Source organism: Ictidomys tridecemlineatus, chromosome 10 (genome assembly GCF_052094955.1).
Source record: "Ictidomys tridecemlineatus isolate mIctTri1 chromosome 10, mIctTri1.hap1, whole genome shotgun sequence".
Classification (NCBI taxonomy): domain Eukaryota; kingdom Metazoa; phylum Chordata; class Mammalia; order Rodentia; family Sciuridae; genus Ictidomys; species Ictidomys tridecemlineatus.
In genome coordinates, this window is record NC_135486.1 from 82093775 (window position 1) to 82108454 (window position 14680).

Genomic DNA, 14680 nt, shown 5'->3' on the forward strand with positions numbered 1-14680 from the left:
AGTACCTGGTTGAATAATCCGGTTCAATAAATGGTAGCCATTATGATTTTTTTTTTTATACTGGGGATTGAACTCAGGGGCACTTGACCACTGAGCCACATCCCAGTTCAATTTTGTATTTTATTTAGATACAGGGTACCACTGTGCCCAGTGCCATTTTGACTTTTATTTAGCTTTTTTCAATGAAACAGCAAAAAAAAAAAAAAAAAAAAAAAAAGATTATCGTACAAGTCACTGTATTGTTTTCTGGATTAAACTCAAGCAGGAGGAATTCCCTTCTTCCCTTGTCACATGAACTCCAGCATCCCTGGCTGTGAGCCTTTCTGATCTCCAGGTAGGTACGTTTGCTTCTCTGAGATCTGCCTTGGCCCCAGGTACTGACATCATGTCTACACAGCTGTTTCCCTCTCTGGACTGTGCCTTATGCATCCTTATATCCCCATCACCTGGTGCAGTGTGCCAGAGAATTCAATTAAAAAAACTGAGATATAAGTTCATGGAGAGTTTAGGTTTATTTACTTTATCTTGTTAACTACTGCAAAGATAACATTGTGGGTTAGAGAGCAAATTTCATGTTTCGTCTCAAACCTTTCCCAGGAGCTGGAGCTGGGGCCTCCAAGCATTCTGGTGAGCTGGGGGCATTCCTAGCTGCTGCAGAGGACAAGACACAGCCTGTTTAACTTGCCAGGGCTCATATAACAGGGGCCTGGTCACATCTGGGCATGTACAATGCTTGCTTCATTTACCTGTAAATTGCAAATCTCTCTTCTCATAATGAGGTTTCTGAAATATTCCTTGTTTTTTCAGAAACTCAAGCAATTAGCCAAGTAGGAACAGGCAATAACTCTTAACCAGGGGCAAAAGGGTCAGATATTTCCTGTGCTAGTGTTACTGTTTATAACTGGGGTGACATAGTTTACTAGGAGAAGAAAGATTTTAACTGTCATTATGGATTCTATTCCCTTGTGTGTGAACTGGCAGGATGCTGACATTGTGTCCTCTTTGAAGGTCATCTGGAACCATATGTATGTACCCCTAACTTGCCTTCCAACTAAGCAAAACAGCACAGTTTCTTGGCTGTATCTCATTTGCTTTTTAGCAATGGCAAGCCTTCAGCCATCCCAGCCCAGAAATAACTGGGATGTCTTTTGTTCCTTTGGCAACAATTACATCGCTATTGGCTTTATTTGATCAGAAGGTAGTGGGAAAAAAATGATTATGATTATCCTACACAATATGTCGGTATTTTTACAAAGCCATCTTATATTTTAAAATAATTTTAAAATTCATTAGAAAAGTATAAATAAAAATATATGGAAAAGGAAAGAAGAGAATTATTATAAGAAAAAGTAAAATACCATATGGCTGTAAAAGAAAAATTGACAGTGTAATTTAATGAGACAGTATCAAAGTGTTTTCTTATTTATTAAAATTTTTTAAAATATATACCACTAAAAATAGTTGGTAGGAATCTAATAAATGAAATGTAAATTTTTCAATATTTCTTTTAGATGTCATCTTACTAGCTTACTACTATTTTGCTTCTGATACTTACATTTTTTAAAATATATTTTTAGTTGTAGGTAGACACAATACCTTTATTTTATTTTTATGTGGTGCTGGGGATCGAACCCAGTGCCTCACACATGCTAGGTGAGTGCTCTACCCCTTAAGCCACAACCTCAGCTCCTGATAGTTCCATTTAAAGAATTAAGTACTATCCTAAAGCAGAGCAGAAGTACATCAAATATGTATATTGCCTATTAAAATCTATTTATTTATATTTTAACATGGCTTCAATAAACTCCCCAAACAGATTATGCTAACAGGGCAATGGTAACTTTCATTATGCAAAGTAAATACTTAATTGTTATATCTTGATTACAATTTGAAATAAACTGATCTAGTGATAAACTGGGGGCACTTTGTTTAGCAAAAACAGAGGGAAAGAGAGTCAGGTATTTCCATAAAGGTGTTGACTAGTGACAAAAGCTGTGGCGGAGCGTGCTAGCTGTCCCCAAACTCCATTCTCCCACATTCCACAGTGTTAGAACAGTCCTGGGGATCTTGGCTGCATTTCCAGGGGCTGTGTCTCTCTGGCCAACCTCCCCACTTTGCATGGCTATGAGACTTTACTCTCACTGATGAAATGTGAGCAGAGATGTTGGGGGCAACATCTAATTCACATGCTTAAGAGGAAATCTCTGGCCCTGGATTCATTACTTTCCCCCTTCCTTGCCATGTGGCATGGCTACAACTTTGGCAACCTTGGAAGTTGTGAAGAACTGCCACTGGCCATCCTGGAATAGAGATAAACCAGAATTCCCAAAGTGGACTGTTAGATGAGCAAGACCCAAACTATCTTGTTTGAGTCATTGAATTTTTGGGTCCCTTTGTTATACCAGCTCTCATCACCTAACTCATACAGTACACCATTACATATATAAACCAATGACGTAGCCCATGATCCTACAAGTCCAGCACCTTAAGGTGGCCCGAGAGCCCCTCCTTTCTCCTGCTTCCCTTCTAATATGAGCTTTCACATCCATCTGTAAACCTACTGTTACCCTCCCTTTCATTTTTGACCAGGAAAAGTGTCTTTAGCACTCTCAGTCTCTAACTTCCAACTTGTGGGCTTGTATTCTCTTTACCTCTCTTGCACTAGCACCAAGAGTATTATTATTATTATTTCTTTTTTCCCCATTTTTTGTGTATTATAGTTGCACATATTGAAGGGATTTATTGTTACACATTTGTCCATACATACAATGTAACAACATAATTTGGCCAATATCATTCCCCAGTTTTTCCCTTCCCTCCTTGTCTCAAGAGTACTATTATTGTTATTAAATATTTTTTTGTTGTTGTTGTAGATGAACACAATACCATATTTTATTTATCTTTTTTATGTGGTGCTGAAGATCAAACCCAGGGCCTCACACATGTTAGCAAGCGCTCTACCCCTGAGCCACAATCCCAGCCCCAAGAGTATTTTTGATGAAGGGTGAAAATAGCAACCCATAGCTATGTGTCCCGATGCTTCTTTTCTTTTCTTTTTCTTTCCTTTTTCCTTCCTTCCTTCCTTCTTTCCTTCCTTCCTTCCTTCCTTCCTTCCTTCCTTCCTTCCTTCCTTCCTTCCTTCCTTCCTTCCTTCCTTCCTTTCGGTACTGGGGATTTAACTCAGAAGCACTTTACCATTGATCCATATCCCCAGCCCGTTTTTTATTTCTTTATTTATTTTGGAGACTGGGTCTCGCTAAATTACCTTACTAAATTTCTGTGATTGGCCTCAAATTTACGATCCTCCTGTTTCAGCCTCTCAAGCCACTGGTATTATAGGTGTGCACCATTGTGCCCAGCTCCAATGTTTCTTACTATTGCACCCGAGAGATGGTGCCTCTGTGTTAGCTACAAAACCTAGACCTTTACTGACTCTGTGTCCTCTCCACCCAGGGACATTTACATACACTGTAAAGTCTTAGCAGGTTACCTTAGGACAAAGGCCTGAGCACTGGAGGCTGCATAAACATGCTAGGGTGATGGAGACACCATGATGCTGAAAAACATTTCACCACCTTAGTTATATCAGTCTTCCACCTGAAAACTTCTTTCCCCTTTTACTTTCCTCTTTGTACTTCTCCATTGCATTCCTTCCAGCAGATATCATCACACTCCTCTACCACTAGAAAACTGTTGTTCCAATCTCATCTACGATCTAATCACTCTTCACCCAGTCCACACTAAAATTCAAACATCCATGCAGAAGTTTTACAGGGCGCCATAGTATCAGCCTGTTCAGATGACTACATGCCCCGGTCTCTGGTGTCACTAATGCCCTTGAACCTGACTTCTGAAGATCTTGCTCTGGGCATTATTCCCCTTCTCTTCCCTAGCTTTTCATTTGCTCATTTTTAGATGATCTTTCCCATCACTCTACAAACATGTCCAAATCTTTTGCATTTTAAACCTCCTCTCCTCATTCATCTTTCTTCTGCCTCTTACTATTGCTTTCTCATGCCTCAGCCTAGCAGACTCATGGTCTCCTCCTGCTCACTTCCCATCCCCTGTCCTTAGGACTCTAACCTCACCTTGGTAGGGGTCTCCAATGGCTTCCATCTTGGGGGATGGCTCTTTCTGACGCAAACATGCTTTCTAGGATTCTCTAAAGTCCTTTCTGTCTCAGTCTTTGGGGCTCCTCCTGTTGAGCTCTCCCTTCAAACGAGGTCTTCCACGGGGTTTGCATGAATCTGTTCTTTCACGTTCATGCTTTTCTTGGGTAATCTCCTTCCTTCCCATGGATTTAACCACATTCATATCTTTAGTCTTCCCAAGCTTGATATGGCTATTCATAACAGCTGATATTTACTAAGTGTTTGTTATTACTCAGCACTGTTTTAAATACTGATTCTTAGGATGCACTCATTCTTAGGATGGGCTCTATTTTTAATACTGCTTATGGATGAGGAAACTGAGGCACAGAGTGTTTAAGTAATGTGCCCAGCTAATACGCCATAGAGCTGGGTTTGACCCTCTTCTCACCCTAGTGACTTATTTTCCATGTATCAACCATCGCATCTTTCTACCTTCCCTTTTGAAATACCTGCTTTCTTTCAGTTTCTTTATATAATCCCCTCTAACACCACTGCCTAAGGTTGGGACCTCTAAAATTTCTCCCTAGACTCCTGCTATAGGTTTCTATAGGTTCCACCTCTTTGTCACCTTTATCTTCAAGTCCTCCCTCTGTTTGGCAGCTGCTATGTCCACCTGATGTGGTCACTTTCAAGCTAAGAATTGTCATGCTTCCTCAGCCTCTAGGCATGCCAGGGCTCTGTGTCCTTTCCCTCTCCCCTTCAGCTGGGGCAAACCCTCCCCATTGAAACTTTTCTAGATAAGGATTGAATTTTAAAGAAAAACCCTGGTGGGGAGGGCTGGGGAGATATGGTCAAAGAATGTAAAAATTTCAGAGAGAAGGAGAATAGTTCAAGAGAGCTTTTACACGGTATGGTGTCTTTGGTTACTAACAACGTGTTGTGCACTTGAGAATAGCTGAGTGAATTTTAAGTGTTTTCACCACAAAAGGATGATTTATTATTATTATTATTATTATTATTTAGTTATAGATGGACACAATACCTTTATTTTTATGTGGTGCTGAGGATCAAACCCAGAGCCTCCCACATTCGAAGAAGCGCTCTACCACAATCCCAGCAGCCACAATCCCAGCCCAAAAGGATGATAATTATGTAAGGTAACACATATATTAATGAGCTCTATTGAGTCATTCCACAACGTTTACATATCTCACAACATCATGCTGTATATAATAAATATGTGAAAATTTTCTTTACTAATTAAAATTCATTTATTTATGAATCAAAAATAGAAAAGCTCTGGCACTATGTTTCAAAAATTAAAGGCCTTTTTTTTTTCAAAACAATAAGATCATGGTCATATCTAATAAAAGTTGTACAAATTCTTTAGTAGTGTCTATATTAAGAATATATTTAGGTTTTCCTGATTATTCCTAAAATATATTTATACAGTTGATGTTTTCCAATTAGTATCCAAACAAGATCCCCATATTGATTTTGATTTTGATATCCCTTAAATGCCTCCCCACCCTGATAATGCTCATCCTGCATTTTCACTTTTATTGATTAGTTGGTAAAATCAGTTCATTTGTCTGAGCAAATGAATACCCCTGAATTTGTCTGATCTCTTTGGTATAGTGTTGTTGCTTACTTTATACCTCTGGGGCATACATTTTTTTCCCCCTTCTTTTTACAGTGCTGGGGATTGAACCTGGGGCATCATGCATGTGAGGCAAGAGCTCTCCCACTGAGCTGCACTCCCGGCTCATATATTAGATCTATTAGCAGACATTTTAGCCTAGAGAACAGGTTGTGAGTTCTGCTTCTGACACTGACCATGTTACTCTGGGGCAGGTTACTTAACTTCTCAACATATTAATTTTCCTGCCTGATATGTGCCTTCATTTTTCTCTCAGAAAAAATTGGGACAAGAATAGTTGTCTTAGGATGTCATTGAGAACGAACTGAAGAGCTCCGTGTGATTATTAAGTTTCTTGGGAAGAAAACTCCATACAGGGAGGTTTAGAAACAGTTTGACTGGTGGGAACAAGGTGAATTTAGAAATGCAACAGCTCTGGTGACTGCAGGGAGAAGGCATGAATGCACTGGATATAGAGTTCGATCGTGTTCTTTTCCTCTCGCAAGTATATCAAGTTGTCCAGACTTAAATAGTAAAGGGTGTGTGTGTGTGTGTGCCAAAAAAAGCAATACAATTCAATTAGAAGTGTCGCATCACATTAAGCTCATTCTGTTTGCCTTCTTCATCACTACTTCCAATAACTGTGAGTACCAGGTTGGGACCTAGCTGTTTCTTTACTCCTGATGATGTGATATCAGCCAAAGAGAATGAAAAGAACATTCTGATGCGGAAACCTGCATTGCCCAGGGTGATGGTACAATATCTGGCCGGGCAACAGGAGACCTTTCAGCCTGCCTGGACAGACCTAATCTCCACCCAGGAACTGCCATCCAATCTCTGGATGCTGCCCTGCTGTCCTTCCTGCTACCTCCCTGCCTACCGCACTGTTTCATTTTGGAACTAGGATTCCTGAGTATGCTCTGTTACAAGGCTTCCTCTCCAGGGTTTAACCTCTGGGTCTCCTGCCCTAAGTGAACCTGAAAGCTTGTTTTAATCAGCTTTTTGTTGTTGTTGTTGCTCTGACTAAAGGACCTGACCAGAACAACTGTAGAGGAGGAAAGGTTTATTTGGGGGCTCACAGTTTCAGAGGTCTTGATCCATAGACAGCAGACTCCATTCCTCAGGGCTCAAGTTGAGGCAGGACATTGTGGCGGAAGAGTGTGGTGGAGGGAAGCAGCTCACATGATGATTGGAATGAATGGAGAGAAAAGGGGGGATGGGGAGAGGGAGAAGGGCAGGGGAAGGTGTAGGGACAAGGAGAGGAGCTGGGGGAGGGGAGAGAGATTGATTCCATTCTTCAGATATAAAATATATACCCCATAGCCAAGAACCCATGAACCACTTCCTCCAGCCACATCCCACCTGCCTCCAGTTACCACCCAGTTAATCCCATCAAGGATTAATTAACTGATTATGTTAAGCCTATAACCCTATCATTTCTCCTCCAAACCTTCTTTCATTGTCTCACATGTGAGCTTTTGGGGGGATACCACATCTAAACCCTATCAAAGCTGTTTCTTACAAAAAAGATTGGTTGCCTTTTTACTCTGTTGGGATTTGACACCATAGTAAAATGTAAAGGCTCAAGCCAGCCTTTTAAGGCTGAGAGACCATATATATGAATACACCATAGTGAATCTCAACATCATGTACATCCATAAGACTGGGATCCTTATTAGAATAAAATATATTCCATGTTTGTATAAATATATCAAAATGAATTCTACCATTATGTTTAACTAAAAAGAACAAATAAAAATTTAAAAAATAATAATTTAAATATGGTGAATATGAAGAAAAGCATTTCTGATTTGAAGATTGCCCCGTTGTTCTGGCAGGGCTGCCTGCCAACCTCAGCTGCCTGTCCTAGCATCAGCCACCACATAGCATCATTTAGCCAGAAACCGTGGGTTGTACCATCAGCATTTGCTAAGCATCTATCTGATTGGAACCTGAGATTGGGCAGGAAGCTTTTACTTGGCTGCATAGGGCCCCTTCCAAAAGATATGCTTACTGGAATCTCAGAATGTGGCCTTATTTGGTATAAAGAGCAATTGAGGTAAGAATCTCAAGATAAGATCATTCTATATTGGGCTGGGCCCTAATTCGAACAATGAGTCTCTTTGTATGAGTCAGAAAGGGAGAATACAAACAGATACAGGGAGAAGGTCATGTAAGGACAGAGGCAGAGATTGGAGCGATGTGGCCACAAGCCAAGAACACCTGGAACTACCAGAAGCTAAAAGGGACAAGGAAGGGTCCTTCCCTAGAGGTTTAGGAGGGAGCATGGCCAAGCCAACTCCTCGTTTTTGGATTTCTGGCCTCCAGAACCATGAGAGAATAAATTCATGTTGTTTTGAGCCACCAAGTTTGTGTTAATTTGTTAACAGCCACAGCATGCCTATAATATCAGTGACTTGGGAGGCTGAGACAGGAGGATTGCAAGTTTGAGGCCAGCCTCAACAACTTGGTGAGACTCTCAGCAACTTAGTGAGAACTTGTCTTAAAATTAAAAAAATAAAAAAAAATTTTATAAAAAGACTGGAGATGTAACTCAGTGCTAAAGCGTCCCAGAGTTCAATCTCTAGTATTAAAAAGAGAAAAGAAAGAAGGAAAGAAAAGAAACTACTTGGCCTTTATAAAGACCTCACATTTTCCTACCAATTAATCACTGATGAGTAATATAAGTTTGAAAGATTATTTCCCCGTCTAGATTGACCACCCCAAAGTGTGCTTTTCCATGGGTAAAAGCCAACAGTTCTTGGAATGGGTGAAATTTTCAAGAGAAATAGTAAAATCATAGAGGTTGCCCCTCTGACCGGTTAGATAAGACCTCACGGGTCTGCAGGGTCCTGGTGTTCAAATCCATTCCTTCCTAGACTCAGAATACTGGTCAACCCAAATTATTAATTGGATTGCTTGGTGTGAGAGGAACCATTGGTGTGAACACCAATGACCTTTTCCCTGGGCTTATTTTTAGACTACATTGTCTGTTTCTACATCCTGAATGTGGAGCATGACCTACCCCTGCCCCAACCCTCACTGGAAATATAACACGACAGAGAAATAAACTTCTATGGCTTAAGCCAATGGTATTGCAAGGTTATCTATTTTAGCAGCTCGCCTAACTCACCCTAGGTGCCAGTATAGCACAAACACAGACAAGTCTTGCTCTTTGAGACTCCTATTTATTTGGCTTACCACACTGAGTGCCCTTGTGCCAAAAACCACCCTGTGTTCATTAAGGTTCATCACGGTGATCTAGGCGGCCGCCTTCTTGGTTAGAGTCACATCCAGCCAGGCTTTCTTGCCTGTGTCAGCTGCATTACATTTCGAGATTCTCTTTTGAGAATTTCCTCTTTTGAGCTACGTTTTCAGATGGCTTTTCTAAAAATTTATATAATTATACATATGACCATCTTTTCCCTTCTTTTTAATTGTGAAATTGCTGTGGTTTGAATCTTAGATACCCTAGCCCGTGTGTTAAGGCTTGGTCCCAACCTGTAGCACTTTTTGGGAGATGGTAGAAGAGGTGGGGCCTAGTTAGAGGAAGTTAGGTCATTGGGAGTGGGCCTTTGAAGGACATATTGGGACATCAGTCCCTTCCCTTTCTCCTTTTTAAAAAAAAAAAATTATTTTGAGATAGGGTGGCATTAAGTTGCCTAGGCTGGCTCTTCAAACTTCCAATTCTCCTGCCTCAGCCTCCCGAGTAGCTGCAATTACAGGCATGTGCCACTGCACCAGTCTCCTCTTTTTCTGTTTGCTTCCTTTTGTCCTTGAGGTGAGTAGCTTCATCCACCACGTGCTCTCACCATATTATACTTCCTTGCTACAGGTCCAGAACCACTGAGGCCTACTGACTATGAACTGAAACCTCTGAAACTGTGAGCCAAAATAAACCTTTCCTCTCTTAAGGTTTTTTTTTTCGTCTCTCACATATTTTGTTACAGTGATAGAAAGCTGACTAACAGACTAACATGGATATGCATATATGAGATGGTAAAAAACAGAAAGGTTTCTTTGTTTCACCCATCCCTAGAGATAAGTCTGTTAATAGTCTCTTGTTTATCCTTCAAAAAAATGTGAATGCACATACATGCATAAATTTGTTATATTACTTAAAAACACAAGTAGATAATTCTCTTTGCTTATATTTTTACTTTGCTATTTGGACTTTTCATCTTAAGGATCCTAATATTAGGATCCTTAAAAGATCAGAGATGAATACATGTTTCTTGCCTTCTGGGAATATGTTGGGGGCTGAAAAATTAGGAGTATAAATGACCTAAAATACATGATTAACATATGATTAGTATGATTAGTATATAGTTAATACATATACCGATGTAAGGGACATGATGTGCTATGCTATTTAGAAGCACAAAATCATTTATAGAAGCTTTTTTTTTTTTTTAAAAAAAAATATTCATTGTGAAAATTGTCAGATTTAAGATGGAGTCACTGGTGTCAAACCTTGACAAAACAGCCAGGGGGAGGTCATGATAGAAGGACTCCTACCCACAAGCTGCCTAACAAAAACTATTACAAAACACCCTGCCAGAACCACAGTCTTGCACAAAACCTACTGCAACTGACATAGAAAATACTTCTGCAAGGACATCTGTCCAATCTTGAACTGATGCCACCCTTGTTCTGGATCCTTGTAGCCAAGGATAATTGATTCAGAGCCATTTATGAAACCTCTTTGTTTTTTGCCCTTTAAAAACTGCCCCTTGTTTCAATCTCTGCGTATTCCCACTGGGATGTTTATTCTCAGATAAATTCATTATCCTCAGAGAATCTCTCTTTGTCATTTAGTTTGACAATGGAAAAGGACCCTCTCATTTATTGAGTACTTTCAAGGTGCCAGGCCCTGCACTAGGTGCTTCCTGTACAATATCTTTGGGAGACCAATACCTAAGTGACATGTGTATTATCATCTGACCCCCTTGTGCAAATAAAAACATGGAAGCTCAGAGTGGCTAAATCACTTGTCCAAGGTCACATAATGAGCAGATGGCTTAACAGGAATTTCAACTTCAAAGCCCACCTATACTTTCCACTTTATCTGCCTCTCAACAAAAAAACTTCAAAAGGCCTTATTTAAACTGGGACCAACCCTCTGAGTAGCAGATTAGAACCACTACAAATTACAATGTGGGTCTTTTACTTCTATGATCAACTGTCAGTTTATTTTATTTGAACAGGGAAGCTCTTCTGTTGTCTTGATGAGAATAGGTGGCTGAGTGGCCTCGGGCAAGATCCTGAACACATTTTCCTCAACTTTAATATATGAAGAAAATGACAATGAGTGTCCACCACGGGGTGTGTGGAGATTCAGTGAGTTAATACAGGTGAAGCTTTTCCACAACTGCTGTAAGAACAGTAGGAATAATAGAGTATTGGCTATTCTGACTATTCCTGAAGGTACCTGTGCATTTGAGAACAGAAGGGGAGAAGGAGCAGGGAGGCTTCTATATCCAGGCCTGCAGGCAAGGCCCAAGTGTGAGAGGTGCTTCTTGCCAACGTGGAGCTGGAAGGCAGAAGTTACAGGCAGTTGGCAGGAAAGTCTGCAGCCATCCAAGAACCACTGCACCCTGCGCTGTCCCCCTTCCCTCTCCTTGATGATTGGAGGTGAGAGGAAACAAGAGGGTATAAATCAAACAGGAAACCCGTCCTCAGTCTCTTGCCACATCAGAGTCTCTGGAGGAGGCATGCTGGTGAGTCACCCTGAGGTCATCCGTGGGAATGTGAAATATTCTGCCCGACAGGGGCTCCCACTTTTGCTCCAGTCGTTAGGGCTCTCAGTAAAGAATGTGCTTCCATTTCTCCACGGAAGCATATCCGTTCAGGTGTTCAGGTCACCCCCGTGGTACTGGACTTGGGGGCAGGTGGGGGACGTTTGATCTTACACAGTGGGTGTCATGGCCCTGTGAGGACAGGACAGACAGTTTTTCCTCTAAAGGAGGGCTGCCTCCTCCCTGCTTTGCCTCAGCATGTGGCAGAATGCTGATCCCACGGGGCAAATTCAGGGAGCAGGGCAGGGGCAGGTGAAAGGATGCAGCCACCTGCCCAGTGAGTGAATGGCAAAGAGCTGTCAGCTGGAGGACGCTGAGGCTCCTGGAGGGCATGGGAGACAAGGGATGTCCGACAGAAAGTCCCGGCTGCCATAGCTCCATCTGCTCCTGAGCAGAGCTGGGCTGACCTGAGAGCTCCATGTTCCTGTCTTTTTTTGGGGGAGGGGGGCGGTTACTGTGGATTAAACTCAGGGTTGCTCTATCACTGACCTACATCCCCAGTCCTTTAAAAACTTACTTTTATTTTTAATTTCTTACTAAATGGCTGAGTCTGGCCTTGAACTTGCCAGACATGTTCATTGTTTTCTCATTTTTCTGTACAGCTGTCCCTTAATCAGGCTCCGGAGAGAGGGAAGGAAATACTAATATCAGGACTTACTTTGGGCTGTTGATTATAGGTTATTGTGAATGGCACAGGTGCCCTTTACCAAGAGCAAATTTGATCTTTTTTTTTTCTGTCTCCTTTCACTTTCTTTCTCCTCATATACTTACTGTCATTGCTGAGAATACTTGAAATCTCCCTCTTAGTAGTTTTCTAGTACACATTGTTATTAACTATAGTCAGCACAAGTATGGAGATGGTCACTTTCGACACCTTGGTGAGGAGATGGGCCAATGGTGAGGCTGGGTGTAGTCAGACATATGCCCAAGAAAATCTGAGAATTTGTTATTTTCTTGGAGAATTTTTCAGACTTGAGAATATGGTCCTTAACCTCAGAGGCACAGAAACCTAATTTATCAACCCACAGATTGTGGGAAGCGGAATGTTTCTCAGGGGTGGAGTCACATTCACCAAACTCAGAGAATGATAGATAGACCAAGTGCCTGCCAATTTTTTATGACTAAACAGGCCAAAGGGGACTGAATACTGGCAGCCTGTGGCCAATAGCAAAGGCAGGTTATGTGGGAAGTCAAATTCTGTAGGAATAGAGCTGTTTTGTGACCACAGAAATAGGAACAAGGGGAGTTAGTTCTCTAATTAAGATACCTAATGGTGCCAGACTGAGACGATCCGACATGTCCGTCTTCATGCCTGTGACTCAAATAGTTGTTGAGCTAGTTCCCCATTCTCTCTTGGCCTCATCTGAGGGGCTACTGCCAACATTTGCCTCTGACACTCTATTCTTTTAAAGTCTCCTCTGACTCACCATTGCTGGACAAATACAGACTGTCTGGGTGTTTCAAGCTTGGGTCTGGAAATCGTCCCATCATTTCGAGGGCAGTTTCTCAAGGGATGAGTTTGAACACAGGCGTTAGAACCCAGCATGCTCGGGAACATGCTGTTTGCAAATACTTTTTTATTTTGCAAATTTATTTTGGCTCACAATTTCAGAGGTTTCAGTTCATGATCACTTGACTGGTTGCTTTTCAGCCTGTGATAATGCAGCCTATCATGGTGAGAGCACCTGGCAGAGGAAGTCACTCACATCCTGGAGGCCAGGAAGGGGTGGGAGGAGATATGGGGGATGGTGAGCTCCCAGCATCCTTTCCAGGGCACATCCCCAGTAACCTCCCAGTAGGCCCCAACTCCTAAACGTTCTGCCACTTCTCAACAGCACCACAGACTGGTGACCAAGCCTTCTACACATAGCCATCTGGGGACAATTAGGATCTGCAAATCATCACAACATTCTTTACCATGTGTACTTGGCATTTGTGTATGTGGTGAGAATTTAACTGATTCTGATCATAAAGGTAAAGATTATTTTTTTTTAAGTTCAATTTCTTTTTTTACCTTTATTTTATTTGTTTATTTTTATGTGTGCCGGGGATTGAACCCAGTGCCTCAAGCATGCTAGGCAAGCGCTCTACCACTGAGTCACAACTCAGGCCCCATGGTGAAGATTCTTATACAATTAGCATTTCAAATAGCACCATGGCAGGACCATTGTTTAGTTTGTTCTCTTATTGCTAAGCCTTAGTGACTGTTTGAAGCAAGCACTAGGCTAATGCTTTTCCAAGAGCTCTGAGAAGACTGCTCATCATTTACCGCAGGAAGCACATCCCAGCAGAAATCTTGGGTGTGGGAGGAGGGGATACGCAACAGGATGAGCTCAGAAAATACTATGCGGTTGTTCATGAAGGCAAATGAATGTTAATATTTGACTAGAAGGGAGAGACCATTTGATTTTTCCTTCAGTACAAAGGTTCTCTGGGCTCCTTGACTCTGTATTCACCGGATCTTCTCACTGGTGATGGAGGAGGGGGTCTCACCTCCCATTTTCACTTTTCCACATAATTATCCACTCGTGCAGGCACACAAGGAGTTAAACGTATTTTACTAACAGCCTGCCTTTTTTTTTTTTTTTTTCATCTGCAGCTACATGAAGAAACAATTGTGGCCCTGGTGCTCGGCCAGATTAATCACAGGTGTGTGATCCAGGCTTACCTGCCTTTTGGAATGAGCAAAGTCAGATTTACATCAGATCAACCTCAATGCATCCCTAAATGATTGTGATGGGACTTCTGCCCTGTTATCTGAAAGGAAATGCAGTGCCCAGAACATTCTTTAAACTCTGTCTCTCTCTCTCTCTTTTTTTTTTTTTTGACCTCTTATGAAAACATCCGAGAAGGAAGGGGAAAGCCCACCAATTAATTTTCTGGTCAAGCAATGTGGTACTTTGCAAACTGCCTGCATCTTTGAGAAAAGGGAAACACAAAATAATGCTAATTTTGTGTACATCAGAGTAAGCGGTACACTTTTTTTTTTTTGGTGTCCTCTCTGAAGCCCAAATGGTGCACTATTTTTAGATCCTATTTTGCACAGTGTACAAAATCAATTCCCTTTAGAGTGGATTTTCAAATGTAGATTCTAAGTGTGTTAACTCATCTATTGCATTAAACCAGGCCACATTTTTAAGCTTGTGAAGCTC

General features: G+C 41.4%; 1 long non-coding RNA gene across 1 annotated transcript; it reads left to right on the top strand.

Moving 5' to 3' along the window:
• The first annotated feature begins 11423 nt into the window (after positions 1-11423).
• LOC144367037 (uncharacterized) lies at positions 11424-14310 on the top strand. The gene is made up of 3 exons (XR_013426243.1): positions 11424-11450; positions 13364-13502; positions 14128-14310. It is a non-coding gene; the product is annotated as an uncharacterized LOC144367037 (long non-coding RNA).
• Positions 14311-14680: the final 370 nt, after the last annotated feature.